At 34.4% G+C, this 16,852-nt stretch overlaps 2 long non-coding RNA genes across 3 annotated transcripts; one reads left to right on the top strand and one right to left on the bottom strand.

Moving 5' to 3' along the window:
- Positions 1 to 11,198: 11,198 nt before the first annotated feature.
- LOC111013493 (uncharacterized) lies at positions 11,199 to 15,797 on the bottom strand. 2 transcript variants are annotated; one of them, XR_002601702.2, is made up of 4 exons: positions 14,599 to 15,797; positions 14,135 to 14,276; positions 12,112 to 13,288; positions 11,199 to 11,355 (listed from the first exon to the last, which is right to left on the bottom strand). It is a non-coding gene; the product is annotated as an uncharacterized LOC111013493 (long non-coding RNA). The 2 variants fall into 2 exon arrangements; XR_015788657.1 differs by having other exon boundaries at positions 14,135 to 15,797.
- Positions 15,056 to 16,150, top strand: LOC148208107 (uncharacterized). The gene is made up of 2 exons (XR_015788658.1): positions 15,056 to 15,197; positions 15,790 to 16,150. It is a non-coding gene; the product is annotated as an uncharacterized LOC148208107 (long non-coding RNA).
- The last annotated feature ends 702 nt before the right edge of the window (positions 16,151 to 16,852 follow it).

The raw sequence follows: 16,852 nt of genomic DNA, 5'->3' as shown, positions 1-16,852 counted from the left end.
TCTCTTTTCTCTTTTAAATCTTTTGGAATCTTTTTTTTCCTATTGACATGTCAAATTTTTTTTAGAAAATTGTTACTATTAGATATATGGTTTTCTACTTCATACATCTAATGGCTATAAAAATAATAGCCCCACCATATCCTAGTTATATTAAATGTTATTTCGATACAATATAATTTATTGGTTTTATAAAAATATTATCATGAGTATACTTCAGTCAAAATTTTTTCATAATGGAATAGTTTAATATTTATTTTTCATTGTACTTTTCAAAGTACCTTTTGTAGTTTAACCATCGCGAAGGTTCGAAACCTTTGCCTAAAGGAAGGTAACACATCTCTTATTTATTGAATTAGGTTTGAATTAACATCAAACTATTACTTATTTATTTTATATTTAAATTTTATTTTATTTTCTAAATTTTCATATAATTATTCTATTTTGATTTTTAACTTTCAAATGTTTGGCTTAAATCCTTGTTATTCTATTTTGACCCTTAAACCCTTACAGGCGATCGACTCTTCCCCTTATCTTTGGAGAGAAAGCGAGTGAGCTTGACAGTGGACACTAGAGGGTGGGGTGTTGTGTTTCAATTGTTGGGAAATTGGAGACCCTGAATAATTTCCCCTTCCATAGAAATATCCAAACACAACCAAAATATATGAAAATAGGAAGAAAACTGTAAAAGCACAAGAATAACGACACAACAAATTATACTGGTTGACCACTAAGGGCTACGTCCAGTCTTCCACTCAGATGTGGGTAATTCACTAATAATTGTTTAAGGATTGGAATACAAAACTCTCCCAAAAAATATCCCTTAGAGGTCCCAACAAAAACCCTCTAGCTTCTAAGTATTATAACACACTATACTTAGGTACAGGAATGAAAAACACTCACTAAACCCATTGGATACAGAATCCTTTTGAACACTGCCCACAAGGTTTCTTTTATTTGGATTCTATACAAATGAAACCTTAACATAAAAGCTCTATTTATAAGAGGTCAAATATCCTAATTCTTATAGGAAAACAATATTGTAATCCTTATAAGACAACAATATCTTACTCCCGGTAGGAATTGGTAATAGTGTTAAAAAATCCTTTTCTTCATAGGATATAGGTTTCCTGTTTTGGTTCCATAATCCCAACATTGATCTGGTGGTGATCATCAATAGTCTTTTCTCCTCTATGTCATCAGTGGGGCACAACGCTGTTTTTGGATGATTCTCTAAGGTGTATTGCAGTTTTAGGTTGTAGGGTATCAGCATCCTACCCGCTGGCAATCTTTCGTACAGGATGTCTAGATGCGGTCGACACTTGAGCTAGTGCGGTTAGGATTTGGCCCGATGTGCTCAACTATTTTTGCTTCCTCTTTGACCTGACCCATATAGACAGGTTGGAGCTTATGAGGCATAACACCTCAATTTTACTTGATAACATCTGATCACATTTTGTCTTAATCCCTAAACTTTGCGAAAGCAACTATTTTAATTTTTATTTACTTTAATTATTAAATAAAAGCCTGATGTTATCTTTCAAACATTTACGCAATCCTTGGATATCTAGCATGTCCAAATTAAATTGTCGAGTTTTGGGTTTTAGTTCGTATTGAATTAATAAAAATCTGAAATAAAATGTTTGAAGTTTTTAAGAACGAAAAATAGAATAATTACAAAAATTCACGGACTTAATATTAATATTTAAACCTCATCATAAAAGTGGGTAAGTGAAAAAAATTAACCATTAGAATAAAACTCAACGACGCAATATTTTAATTGAATTCTTATCTTCCATTTATTGCGGCAAAGGTTGTGGTTAATGAAAGAAATACATGATAACTAATATGCAAATATATATATATATATATATATATATATATATATATTATAAAATTATATTTTCTTTAATTAATTTTTTTAATATTTTCTATTTTTTATAAAATATTTATCTTTTCTTTAAATAAAAAATGTTGATGCTAACATTCAGAGAGGTCTATGTGTCCTTCGGAATGATTGACTGTCGAATAAATAAACCTGCAGCAACGATTCTCAAGATCGGTGTGGTGCCATGCCTCTCGTACACTGCCGAAAGTACCTACGTCACTCGCTCTTCCACTCGTACGTCTGCTGCATGGGTATTGGTCCCCACTACTAGCTATCGTCACTCGAGCCTCACACGTGTCCGGCTTGATTTTCTAGATTTTCACCCTTAACAAAAATATTTTGAAAATTTATTATTTATCTAAGTCTAATAATTTGTACTACTATATCAAAGAAATATATATTGTTAATTATATTTTCTAAATTATATTTCTCAAATATATGTTATATCTTTGTTTTATCTTTTATATATATCTATTAAATTTTATTTTAACTAAAAATTAAAAAATCTAATATTTGTTAAGGTATATATCTCTAATCAATATGTAATAAGTTCCAATTTCTATCTAATAAATTGTTTGTGAAAAAAAAACTAAAATTAAAATTAAAAATAAGAAATAGAAAATAGTAATCAAACATATTTTCGTTTCTATTTCTTTTTTTTTTCAAGAAACAAGAAATAGAAATGGATAACAAGTCTCTTCCTATTTCTAGTTCTAAAAACATTACAAACAAAAAACAAGAAACAGGAAACAAGAAATGGGAAACAAGAACGTTACCAAACGGACCTTAAACTGTCGGGTTTCATCAAAATGGGTTTTAGCTCCTATTGAATTAATGAAAGTTAAAAATCTGAAATAAAATGTTTGAAGTTGCAAGAACGAAAAATAGAATAATTACAAAAATTGAAGAACTTAAAACTAATATTTAAACCTTATCATAAAAGAATTAACCACTAGAATAAAACTCAACTACGCAATATTTTAATTGAATTCTTATCTTCCATTCATTGCGGCAGAGGTTGTGGTTAATGAGAGAAATACATGATAACTAATATGCAAATCGCAATACAAATATTCAAAGAAATTAATGATTTGACACAACAAATAGTTATGTCCATATTGTCAAGTGCTTTTGAAGTTGCTAATAATATATTCGAATTCCATTGTTAGGTGTAATAATTTCTTTTTTTTTTTTTTCCTTTTTCTCTTTTGAGAGAAACCAAACTTTTGTGAGCCCATAGAATTCAAAATTAGCAGCCACAAGTGAAGAAATATTGGTACTTTTCCATGGACCATGACAAGTATGACTTTTCTTTTAATTTCTTATTTTTATTTTATTTATGAGAAGTTTAATTTTCTTTTGTGATTGCAATTTACTCCTAATAACTTTGAAGTACAAGGTTGCAATTAGTTGATTTTACTTGTTGAAAAATGTTAGATGATGCTATTTTTCTTTTTCCTCTTTTCTTAAGGACTTGACCACATTGTTTACTGTACATCTAAATTTATGTTATCTTACTCACAAAAAGTTAAATCATTATCAAATTTTGGTAGATTTTGTTGACCAAACTGGCTAGATGGATACGCTTGAGGATGGAGGAGAGAGATGAAGAGTGTTTGGAAAGAGACGATGTGCTAAATACTAATTCGGTATCAGTCAAACATCTCTCGATGCTTGAATTATATTTGAGTCTCGAGTAAGATTGAGATTTAATTGTAATATTTAACCTATCCTAAGGGATTTTTCTTAGAGATAGAAGTGAAACCTTTTATAGTTAAAGTTATATGTGACTTAGTTAGCTAGGATTGTGTTGGACGTAACTCTACAAATGGATTTGCATTATCAATATAAAAATAGACTGACTCAAGTTACATCAAGTGTCAAAGTGTGATGAATCTTAAGATGGTACTGAACACGTCGTTAGTACTGTATTTGATTAGGGTCAAGCGATGAATCATATTTTCGTTGCAAATATCTGTGACGAAACCCTCTTTCGTCGCATAACTATGCGACGGAAGTTCATTTGGTTGCATACCCCTTTATTCCAAATCCTAACTATTTTTTCTCGCTTCCTCTCCTTCCTTTTCAAATCGAAATTTTCTCTTCTCTTTCTTTGCACCGCCTCCAATCTGCTCGTCCCTCATTTCTTCCTCGCCATCATCCTCCAACTCGATCTCACATGGTCGCCGTTGGCCATGTGATTCCGGTGGCTCTCTCCAATGAATTTTGAGGTTGATTCTACACTAGGTTTGCAAATAAAGAAAATTAAAATGAAAAAAAATTAAAATTAAAACAATAATAAGGAAAATTAAAACAAAATAATTAAAATAAAAACAACAATAATAATAAATGCGACGAAAATGCGCGGTCGTCACCAAAAACCTTCAACAACTCACTTTCAGTGATGAAATTTGTGACGAAAAGAGTTTCGTCGTTGATAACCTTATGCGACGAATTTTTCTTTTCAGCGACGCTGAAAGTCTTATTTTTTGTTGCGTTAAAAAAGAAAGTTCTTCGTAAATAAAAACACTATTTTCTACGGATACTTTTGAAATAATTATTAATTCATAGTATGTTTAATGATTTTAGATGATTAAAAGTTGGCTCTAAAAATCTGTAAATAAAAGTTATTTTAAAAAAGAATTTATTGGTTTTAAACTCTATTTTAAAAAATATTGAGAGATGATCACCAACAACAAGAGTTTTCGAAATAAGAAATGACATGGGTTACCAAATACGCCTATTTCTTTAAAAAATAAAAAATAAAAAATATAACAAAAAAGACTGAAATGCCCCCAAGTAATTGGAAAATAAAATGTGATTTTTAGGCCACTGTCAACGTCACTACTATTTGGTGGGTAGGTGAGGTTGATGAACGAAGTGCCTGATGTGATAAACTAAGGTGTTTGGCGGACGAACATGATGCTTAGTTGGAAGTGCAGCGTAGACCATACTATTAAATATTTATCGACATGTCGATTTTTGATACTTTTGTGTACCCTGAGTTTTATATTGACACGAGGGGTAAATCGAAATTTCAATAATATTATAAAAAAAATCGATAAAATATGAAAACTATCGATAAAATATGAAAACTATGAACAAAATATCACTAGTATAGCCATAACATTAATATTAATCATTTTTAACTTATGGTGAAATTTTTATTTGTTCAATTATGTCTTTTTTATACATTTTTAAATTTTAATTACTTTTCCATAAATATCTATCAACATCGATATTTTATCGATATTTTTATCGACATTTTCATAAAATTGAGATCTCAAAATTTTCATCGATATCAATATTTAAAACCTTAGTATAAAGTTATAATTTTGTCTAATATTACATTTTATTTGTTTGATATTATCTTTTTATAAGGTATTATTATTATTCTTTTTCTAGAAGCATCTTGTTTGTTATTACTTATTATTACTATGAATACTATTTTTATCCTTGAAAACAAAACACTATGACGATGGCCAGTCTTTGGTAACCCTAGCCCCCTTTTGAGATAAGTTTTCTCTCCTCTTCCAAATACTTCAGTTTTTTCAAAGGAGAGCGAAGAAAGTGGGGAGTCGGTCCCCTCCTCTCCTCCTCTTATAAAGGGTGTGTATTTTCTCTTAGTCCTCTGGCTGAGTTTTTTTGAGAGGGTGTTCCTCTCTGCTTTGTTACAATTTTTCCGTGGTTTTTTTCAAGTAGTAAGTAGTATGGATCGAGATATTATACGGAGTTCGTCTCTACTTTGTTACAATTTTTACATAGTTTTTTCAAGTAGTAAGTAGCATGGATCGAGATATTATACGGACCTCTCTTGCTGTTGTAGAGGCGATTTTCGATGAGGATCCTTCTTTTCCGCTAGTTTCTATGATGGCGGGCGGTGCTGGGTGTTGGAGATCTCCCTGTTGGATGCTGATAATGCTATAGCGGCTGACAAAATCAAAACCAACATTTTTATGTATTATCCATGATTTCGTCATCGAGGCGTTTTGAAGAGTTATTAGGCACAAAATGGGAGAGGACTTCCACTTCCGATCTCTTGGGATGACTCTTCATTTTCATTGTAGTATGGTTTAGAGAACTTCCATGGTTCATAGGCAAAGATGACTGAACAGAAGGTAGGCGACGACAGGGGTGCAGCAGCGGTCGGCTTAAATACCATTTTGGAATCTGTGGAGGCTATTACTGTTAATTGTATTGAGATTCGTGATGCTGATTTGAGGATGTCTGATCTTTCCTTACCTAACATGGTTGAGAATAAGACAACTTTGGAGGCAATTATTTCCCTTCAAATCCTAAATAGGGGTGCCATAATTGACAAGATCCCTCAATTAATTGATGAATCTCTCTGAAATCATTAAATGGGGTTGAAAGTGTTGTGACTTTGGAGAAAGTGTTTAGTAGAATAAAATTTGTTCATATTCGTAGCTCTATAAACAAACAATCTGTTTTATTGGCCAAGTGTAATGATTGTTTATCTATCCTTTGGGATACTTGTTATTCTTTGTGGCTTCTGTTTGCGGTGCCTTGTCACCACTTTTCTCATATAACCCTTAATCCTGTTTCTTTTTAACGAAATATTTGTTTGATAAAAAAAAAGGAAAAAAAAAATGCTATGATATTTATCATTATTACTATTATTGTGAATTAGACTCAGTTAATTGAGTTGGGCCACTTTCTTAATCTTGTAAAAAAAAGCCCAAATGCCATAATACAATATAGTGAAGCCCAAGTCGAGCCCAATTATTAGGACATCGCATACTTAGAAAATAGAGAAATTGTTTCTAGGGATCATATTATGCATGATATTTTATAATTGTCCATTTTTTTTTTAGTATTTACAAATCTAAATTTATAAGATTTAATTCTATTGCATTTGTTAATTACATTTTAAAATGCATTCTTTCCTAATGAGAATTGATCCTCATCCTCGATCAAAAAAAAAAAAGGAAAAAAATCAATCCTCATTTAGTACAAATATTTACATTAATGATAATATTTTAATAAATATTAAACAAATATAATAATTAATCAATACACTTATTTTTGTTTAATTTTCCAGCTATTCTTCTTTGAACTTTCCCGTGTATATTGTTTTTTTCTAGTGTCTTTTTTTTTTCTTTAACTTCTGGTCATTTATTTAGTTTTTCAAGTTTACTGCACTCGACTTTACTGTTTTCTCGTGGATCTAATCTTGTGTGGCGATCCATTATTTTCTGGCGGTTTGTTTCACTTTATCTACAAACAAAAGTATTCCGACGGTTGAAAATTCCAGTTACTATTACATAATAATATTTTCCATTTTAATCTTATATACAGTATGATAAACATATACGCATCCTACAGGTTATATAATATATACTTTTTATTAGGTATAATATATACCTTGTATTTTTATATGGTTATATAATACATACCTCTTTAAAAGTCATATAAATAGTACTTTTTTACCAATGAATAATTTCCTTTCCAGACGAACATTATATAATATATACCTTTTAATATAATCTACAGTATGATCAACATATACTAATACAATAACTTTTATTACTTTATACAAAAATATTATGTTATATATGCACCTTGAAGTATATATGCTTCATATACCCAAATATACTTCATATGGACTTCATATACCTATGTGAAATATATATGCAACATAGTAAAGAGAATCCATAAAGAAAAACTTGCAAAATAAAGAGTGAAAGTTTTGAGGAATTTTACGCATCATCTGTGAAGGATTTAGGCTGTGGATTGTGGGAATTGTCCTTATGTATTGTTCTCCTGTAATGACCATAATTTTTCATATGTATTTAATAGTCTTAAATTAGATAGTTACTCCTAAAATATAATTTCATTAAAATAAAATAATATAGAAATTTGTTCTTTCCATAACTTAATCAAACTTAAAATATAAATTTTTAGCCGCAGAAATCATAAAATCATTATGAAATAAAACAAAGTAAAAAACTGGTATCAATAGAGAAATTATATTAGCTGACTAAAAAAAGATATGAGTGTGGCATGTGTCATCTTGGGAGTCAAGATCTTAGAATGTTTGATGGATTAACACTTTCTTAGTCAAATTATATGGAAAGAATTCTTGAAATTTTCAAGAAATTTGATATAAAACTTGTAAAGACACCTTTGGATGCTCAATTTTCTTCAAATATGAGCGACAATATATCTCAATTAGAGTACTTTCGTATAATAGGAAGTTTAATGTATGCTATGAATCTTACAAAACTCAATATAGCATATGTAGTAAGTATGTTGCCCATTTGGATTCAAGCACCGTCGGGTCTCTTCTCGGTGTGAGTGTGTGGGGTGTGTTGCGACCGACTCGTCCTCCTGTTCCTTGGTTTTCTTTGGTTTGGTTCGGTGGGAACATTCCGAAGCATTCTTTCATTGCTTGGTTGGCGATGCGTGATCGAATTACTACGAGAGATCGCTTATGTCGATGGGACTCTTCCGTTCTTGCTTCCTGTATGTTTTGTGCTGGCATACAGTCCCGGAATCATCTATTCTTTGAGTGCCCCTTTAGTTGGGAGGTCTAGTCTGGCATGATTGCTTGGGCTAGTTCTTCTCACCAATTTCATATTAGTCTACTGAGCTTGCTTGAGTTTGTCACATTAGTGTCGAGAAGTCTACTTGTCGTCGTGTGTGGTGCTTGGCATGGACTTTGGCTGTTTCTTTTATCTGGAGGGAGCGTAATGCTAGAGTCCATGCGGGTGGGGTGGGTCGGTCGCCTTTTGTCCTCTTGCGCACCTTGAAAGCTGAGGTCTATTGTTGTACTACATGGCCTGGGAGCTACTTTTTGAGTTCGATCGTATGTTTATCTCGGTTTGGGATTTGTTTTCTTGATTTCCTTTTCTTTCTTCTTGTCTTGTGTTTGCCTTTTGAGTGTTATGCATTGATCTCGGGCTGTGAGAACTTCCATTTTTTTTTCTGTTTAATATATTTACCTTTGCAAAAAAGATATATAAATAATACAAGTCCATATCACTGGAAAATTCTTTTATGAATAAAACTAATTTTAATAAAAATAAAGAACCACAACTTTTGATGATAGAAAACGTCTTTTCTTAAGGACACAATCTTATATAAAAAGACAACTTTATACGAAAAGATGTGACTATTTGAATGACCACAAATAGTCTATAAATATATGGTTTTTTTTCAAGATTTAAATAGAGAAAAATCTTCTCTTAAAATTCTCTCTCTCTTTTCTCTATATGATTGCTTAAATACTAAAAGTTGGTTGAGTCCTATATGTGGATTGTTGCATTCATAGGTTGGTAATACGTGCTATCTTTGGAGACAATTGTTCATGAAATCTTGAGCACCATGAAAAGAATAAAATTGTCTTAAAAAAACAACACTAATGTTGGGTTTAGATTGTTTATTTTTGTGTTTCCTTAATTTATCTGCATATTGCTTTAACATTAACATCATAAGAATAAATGGCTCAATTTCATAAGAATAAATGGCTCAATTTCATACTCTTTCAGCTAAAAAAACAAACAAACAAAACAAACTTTTTGAGATAACTTTTACTAAATAATCTCTTTATTAACAAATATTTGTTAAATTTGAAAAGCAAATCTAATATCTGATTCTGTATCTTTTTTAAAATTTTGAAAAGAAAATCTAATATTAATTTTTCATTTAATTTTTTTCAAATTTGGTTTCCTGCTCGAGTGTTCAATAAGAATTTAAGAAAAGGAAAAGTTACGACAAGTTCGTTTGAGTCCTTTACCTGCTGAGGTGTGCTTTTACCTTCCTCACTGGAAATATGCTTGTAGGTGTTCCACTAAGGCTTTTCACGGGTTGGTTCGAGTCACCAGGTTGAATTTTTTTCCTTTGTCATTGAAACCTCAAACCTGTACGAGGCGAAAGGAAGAGTGATTGTGACGCTCGAGTAGAGAGGAGGAGTACATTAATAAACTGATATCGCATATGAATCAGAGGGATCTTGAGACCATGAAAGTATGGTTAAGAAAAGACTTTAAATTATTAATAATTACTACCTATACTAACAAGGTGCACCTTATTTCACTACAACAAAATAGAGTTTCAGAGATACCGTCGCAAATAACGCATCGATACTTTCAACGACACGTGCGTGCGTCAATAAAAATTATTTTCAGCGACATCGTCATGCGCCGCTGAAAATAGTTTCAACGACAACTGAATATGTCGCTAATAAAATTATCAGCCACCACCATATTTTGTCTAATATGACTAATTGCCTAAATTACCAGCTTTGATGTGATCATAATTGACCCAATGCTCCAAGATGCCACCTACACCAATAATGAACAGAGGCTTGAAGAAAGACCACCAAACGAAGGAAACTCCATTGGACCCAACAACAAATTTTGACCATTTTGAAGGCCAATGAAGAACCTACTAGGGTCAAAAGGAAGTGAGGAACGGAGGAGAAGCCAAGCGAGTGGCCGTCCATCAAGGACAACCCCATCGAGGGGCCACCCACACGCACGCCCAGTCAGGCTGACTCCACCGCGCGTGCGCCCTTGCAGTGGACACGCCCCTGCCGCGCTAACCTTATAAGCACCTCGCCTGCACCCACGCACTCGCGCACCCCACGCTTACCTCGCATGCCCATGCGTGCGCTGCCTGCTTCTGCCTGCACGCCCACACCGCCCCGAGTCTTTGCGTGCCCCTACTATGCTGCACGCCTTCGCGCGCCCTTGCACGCCCACCAGCGTCCCTCGCGTGCCCTGCCTCGCTGCACGCCACTCACCACTAGGTCCCAGTGCCCGTGCGCACACCAGCCCTGCCGCACACCCCTCACTCACCAATGCCCATGCGCGTGTCCCCAACACCAGCCCTGAACGCGCGCCCCAACCACCCCGTGGGCGCCCCTAGCTTGCCTTGCCGCCCACTCCAAGCAAATTAGGAAAGGTTTTCCTTTTTTGTTCAGGATATTTTGAAACCCCCCCCCCCCCCCCCCCCAAAATATCGTTTCCTTTGTGTGGTTGAACTTAGGAATCTATATTTTTACCCTCGGAACATGCTTGGTTGGTTGGTCACCAAACTCGTGGAGTGTTTCCGGCTTTGAATATAGTAAGTATTCTGTCTGCTCAAGGTAATCGACTGCGAAGGCAATCCGTCTAACTCTTAGCCGTTTGGGTTGTAACCATCTATATAATTGGATTCAAGTAGCTTGTGGCTCGAATAGTCCAATACGTTGGGGTTGTCGTGTATCAATTTGTACCTAAAAAATTAATTAATACTTGGATATTCATTACATGAACCTCCTAATATTGTCATTTGAACGCAAAAGAAGTTTATGAGAAAAGTCAATGGATTTAATTGCAAATGGTCTTACATAAGATCTATATTCAGTACACTCATTGTCGAGAAAGAAAAAAGAAAACATATATCAAAAGAAAACAACGACTCATATTGGCTTCTGTAACCTTGAAGATTGGACAGCTACAGACCTGAAATAATGAAACGAAAAGTATGAAAATGCTATTACATAAAAAAGAATCGTACGAAATTAAAAAGTGTTGTAAACTACTTATGTGACTTAAACTACTGGGTGTCCTTTGAGACTATAAACTAGCTTAAAAATCACACCTTATCCCACCCCTCAAAAACTACCATATATATAATGTGTTGGAAAAATATTAAATAAAAAGTGTAAGAACTACACAAATATGTCTAAGTATGAATTAATTTTTCAAGGCAACAACTAAAGTTTGTATAATCATCAATGCACTAAGAATTCATTTTGTAAGGCTAAAGACGTCTACATATAAGAAACACAAATGCAACCAAGCTATATATGTTTACACATATGGTAAAAAGTAAAGCTAGCATAATCATGAAAAGTTTTAAAAACTATTTTTACTGCTATAATCCTATATCAAATTGAACATGTCTACACATAAGAAATAGTTACGATACTGAACACCCCCTTAACACACATCAAACCCAATATAAGGAACATAAATGCACTTGTGAATATGCTGACAACGTAGGCTATGCCTATCACCATAACTGCATGATAGTCACAACGTTTTAAGTACATCAAAACCAATATAAACAACTCAAATGCTTAACAAACTCATATTCTGTTCTGACTACCATAACTGAAGGATAGTCACAACACTTCAAACCACATCAATTCCAATATTTATTATAAGTATCATCTACTTAAATACTCATGCGTTATGGACAATATGTATGCGTACCTTTTAGAACTCTGTTTATTCTGAGCAGTTGACGTTGATGGTTCTCATCCAAGTGCATCTCGCTTGCGCAGTACTTGTACACTTACTTGTCGGGCTGTGTTGTTCGAATTCGCAAGTGTACGAATCGTTGCAAGTAATATATAACTGAGTAAAGTATCGTCTCCACAAGGAATGAATGATTACTAATTACCAAATTCTCCATTTCAGTTTTATCTGAATGTCGATCGTTTAATGGTGGTGAAATGAAGTAATTCTAAAAGAAACTAGTTCAATAACAGAAGAAAATAACACAACTATCAAGAATCAAGAGTAAGTTCTAGAGCATGACCGATATCGCCCTTTAACTGTTCCTACTACTTTATGCGAAATTTTTCTAAACAATGGTTGTTAGCAGATTCTACCCTATTGACTAGATATTCTTTCTCAAGCAATAACGATTTTCTTCGAAAAGTAGAGTATCTATATCTCTATGACTACTCCTACAATTCAAATAATTAAGCATGTAGAACCAAAAAACTATGCCACAAAATTCACAAGAATGTCTTTATCTCTTTCTTTAATTTGGGAGAACTATTCAGATCTAGTCAATAATCTTGTTTCTCAACCTCGATATATGACAAGGAATCAATGTAAAGAATGACCAAATCTAAACAATGCATTAAGAATAGAAAAAGTTCTCACAACCAACAAGTTTAGAAAGAAAATCAAATAAAGAACATAGAAGAGTAAAGTTTGATAAAGGCTACATCAATGCCCTAGAAAATATATTTAGTTCATGCTTGAATCCAAAAAGAAAATATCAATCAACATCATTGAAAGAACTTGAAGCTAAAGGAGAGAAAGAAGAAGAGAAAGAAAACAAATCCGTGATCTCTCGAGCCTCCGTTCCTTCCAATCTTCTCAAAGTCCCCACTTTTCTATTTAAAAATGTCTCTTCCCCTCTATTTTTGTCATTCACGGCTAGGGCTAAAATGAGATATTTAACAAAATTTTGTCACGAGCGCCTAGGCGCCCAAACGCATGCCAACAAAAACTTCGCTTCCAACTTTGTAGCGCCTAGGAACCCAACATTCTACCATTTTGTCAATTTTCTGCATCTAGGCGCCCAACGCACTGGAATTTGGCTCGCTTTTGCTTCTTTATTTGATCTTTTCCTCCTCTTCTTCAAACTCAAGTCCTACAAAAGAAAGAAATACTAAAAACAATTAAACTACTCAAAGGAAAGGTCGGTAAAAACTATCAAATAACTTAAAAACAACCTAAATTACTAGACCAAAAAGTCACTTATCAGGCTAAAGGAGGTTCAACACCTTCTTCCACTTATATTTTGAAAACGTTTTTACAAAGTTCAATAATAAGATAAAAGAATACAACGTTAGTGTTGGATGACCGCAAAAACTAAAGCTCTAACCCAAAAAACATGTCAAGGGACAAGAATAACTTAGTGATCTCCTCAAAACATCACCAACAAATTTTCTATTCAATACCACTCATTTCACAAAAATTTCAATATCAACTCCTTTCCATACACTTCAATACCACTCACTTCACAAAAATTTCAATTTCAACTTCCTTCCCTACAACTTCTTTGGACCCAATTCACTTTCCATTGCATTTCTACTCCCACAAACAATATAAAAATCAATTTCACCAACATTTCAATAAAGATTCAATTTACGTCATAATCATTACACAAACCATACAATACTTAATTTCAATTCAGATCCATAAAAATATATACATTGAAACGAGAGCAGAAAATTGTAACTCACCTCACAAAGCAAGAATAATAAGATTTTGGGGATTGGGCCTACAAATATTAAAGAAAATAGATGGAAGTGAAACAATACGCTAAGACATGGCACTAAATTGTGGCTACGGTTAAGCAAGAATAATAAGATTTTGGGGATTGGGCCTACAAATATTAAAGAAAATAGATGGAAGTGAAACAATACGCTAAGACATGGCACTAAATTGTGGCTACGGTTCGAGAAATAAAAGAAGGAAAATGAAAGGAATGTACCTTAATTGAAATCTGTCGCGAGACCCACACGGAACGGCAATGACACGGCGAAGAAGCAGTGACGAAATGGCGAAGGACCAGCGACCGAACGGAGAAGAACTGGTGATCGAGCGACGAAGGAGCAGTGACAATAAGGCGAAGTCTGCGGCAAGGGTTTGAGACCAAAATCACGAATGAGGAAGGGGAAACGGGTGGGAGTTTAATTTGACACTTTATGTGATGCATAGTAAATAATGCGTCTCCTCAAAGTCCATTTTGGCGAACTTGTTAATATGACGCATTTGATGTACCGCGTCGCTAAAAGTTATTTTCAAAGACGCTCGTTATTGACGGTTCGCTGAAAATACTTTCGTTTTAGGACATTTTTGGAAAATCGTCGTAAAATGATACCGCATAAAACATTATTTCTTGTATTGTTTTTTGGTAACTTAATCTTAAGAATTCCAAAGTTAAGTTTGGTTGACCTGGGCCAATCTTCGATTGGGTGACCTCCTAATTGATGAGTGAAGACGAAGCATGCTGAAAGGATCGCAGGGGATGTAGGGAGATGCCAGGGCAATTAGGTGTGCTGAATCTAGATTTTGAATCCTAGTCCGAATTTGTGCTGGGGCCTTATAGTGATAGCCTTTGGCTTTATGTGACGGGCGATGACCTCCTGCTACAGGTGACAGGCGACAATCTCTTGCTACAGGCGATACCTCTAATAAGTCCAAAAGAGGTTGTACCCAATGATTCCTTGGACAATTTCAACCTTTTCGATACCAGTTCATCCTTCTCCCTCGATTCAAACTCCGCAATCTCGCTTCTACAAACCCTGATGTTTTCAATTTCAGCAATTTGTTGCGTCGATTGAACTTCCAATTGAAACCTTGGGTCAATATCCTTCCCCAAATCAACTGCAGTAGCATCACCTATTGATCAAGAAAGATTGAAGGAGACTGAGAGTGGTAAGAGAAAGTGACGATTGGTTAGATCAGAGATGAGAATTGTAAAAGGTGATGGCGTGAGATAGAAGATGAGAGAAGTGGGGTGATGAAATTATGAGATGAGAGGAGGAAAAGAGGTAAGAATCTTAAATGTAAAACCCTATATGTATGCATGTATATATATATATATATATATATATAATCTCAGTTTGGTTGAACCTGCAAATTGAACTGAACCACTCAGTTTGGAAAAAATTTAACCGGACCAAACTCGAGCTTTTATCCAACCTAACCCAACTCTTACAGTTTGGGTTAGGTTGTTCGGACTCTTCGGGTTGTCGGTTTTTTTTAACACCCTTATGTTCTATATCGGCGAGCCTGTACGTGCTTGGGCTATGACTTCAGTCACCTGGTAGGGTCCCTCCTAGATTGGTCCTAGCGTGTGATAACTCTCCATAAAGGAGTTATTTTGGCTTTATTTTAGAAAAAGTTGTTGTGCTTTTAAGGGCCTCAGTTTCTCATGTTTGTTCAATGTTTAATTACTGTGATCGGGAAAATGAGTCATCTTTGAGTATTATTTCCAAAAGTATAAAAAGTTCACTCATTTTAAGGGTTTGGGCCAGATTTAAGCATTGCTGGATTGTAGGTTATGAAAGTAGAACAACTCATTATCTTGTTTCACCCACGATTTTTATTGATGTTCGTACAACCTGAATTTTGTTTCCCAAGTTGTAAGGGGCAGTATAAATACTAAAAGATAGAGATCCAAAGCAGCAATCCTGAGAGGAATTTTAGGAGGACACGACTAGAAGGAGAATACTTGGAGAGCTGGAAGCTGACCCAACACAGGAAGCAAACAGTAGCTAGAACTTGTATCCAACGGCTAAAAAGAGGACCAATTTTGTTTTCTTTCTTGTTTTCAGCAATTTCAACATGAGTTGTATTATTTCATCCTTTTCGACCTTTTTTGAAATGTGTTTGAGCTAAACCCATTTAGGGGAGGTTGATAACTCTTACTTGTAAACTCCGTTGCTTAAATATTGAGGCCTTGCTGTCGAGTAAAGATTTTTCAGTGTTTGAATTTCTTGAATGCTTTGTTAATAACCTTGAACTCTAGTAATTGTATTGTTTGGATAAACAAAGAGGTGTATTGTTTTGCTTTGATTGGTTATAGATCTATATTTCCAATTAGTGTGGATACGATCTTTTTATTACTTGCTACAACTATATTGTGTACACTTGTACATCGTTTGGCACATAGATTGCTAGGACAACAGCGTGTCAGTGACGAGCTCTTTGGTGTTCTGCATGACCTTCTGTAGTGCTAGACACGTCTACTTTAGAGGTCCTTTGCTTCACCTTATTCTTGTAGTATCGGGTGACCCGATTTTTGTACTCGACAACCCTTGTCACTTCTCTAGATTCCTACAGGAGGTCTAGGTTTAGTTGGAGGCTTTCTTGTTACCCTCCACGTTCAAGTGCTCGACCCGAGGTGAGAGGAGGTCCACTTATACGGGGACGGCTGCTCGGCACAGAAAGCTAGAGAGAGAAGTTTCTCTGGTTGAGGTATGCGCGGTCGTTCAATACGCCCACAACACACTCAACGGCTATTCCACCGACGCTCCTTTTAGGCCTTTTAGCTTTGCTTTCATGTTTATTCTATTTTCTTGTTAACAACTTCAACCTACCCATTGACTTGGGGTGAGTGGATGAAGAGTTGTGGTGCTTGGTGCCCAAATCAGAACAAAACTATTTGAAGTTGGGTTGTCAAAATGCTGCCAAGATTCTATCT

Source organism: Momordica charantia (assembly GCF_013281855.1).
Source record: "Momordica charantia cultivar OHB3-1 chromosome 11 unlocalized genomic scaffold, Mcharantia_2.0 BLBB01000011.1, whole genome shotgun sequence".
Lineage (NCBI taxonomy): Eukaryota > Viridiplantae > Streptophyta > Magnoliopsida > Cucurbitales > Cucurbitaceae > Momordica > Momordica charantia.
Note: the sequence above shows the minus strand (reverse complement) of the source record. Positions and strands in the feature narration are given on the sequence as shown.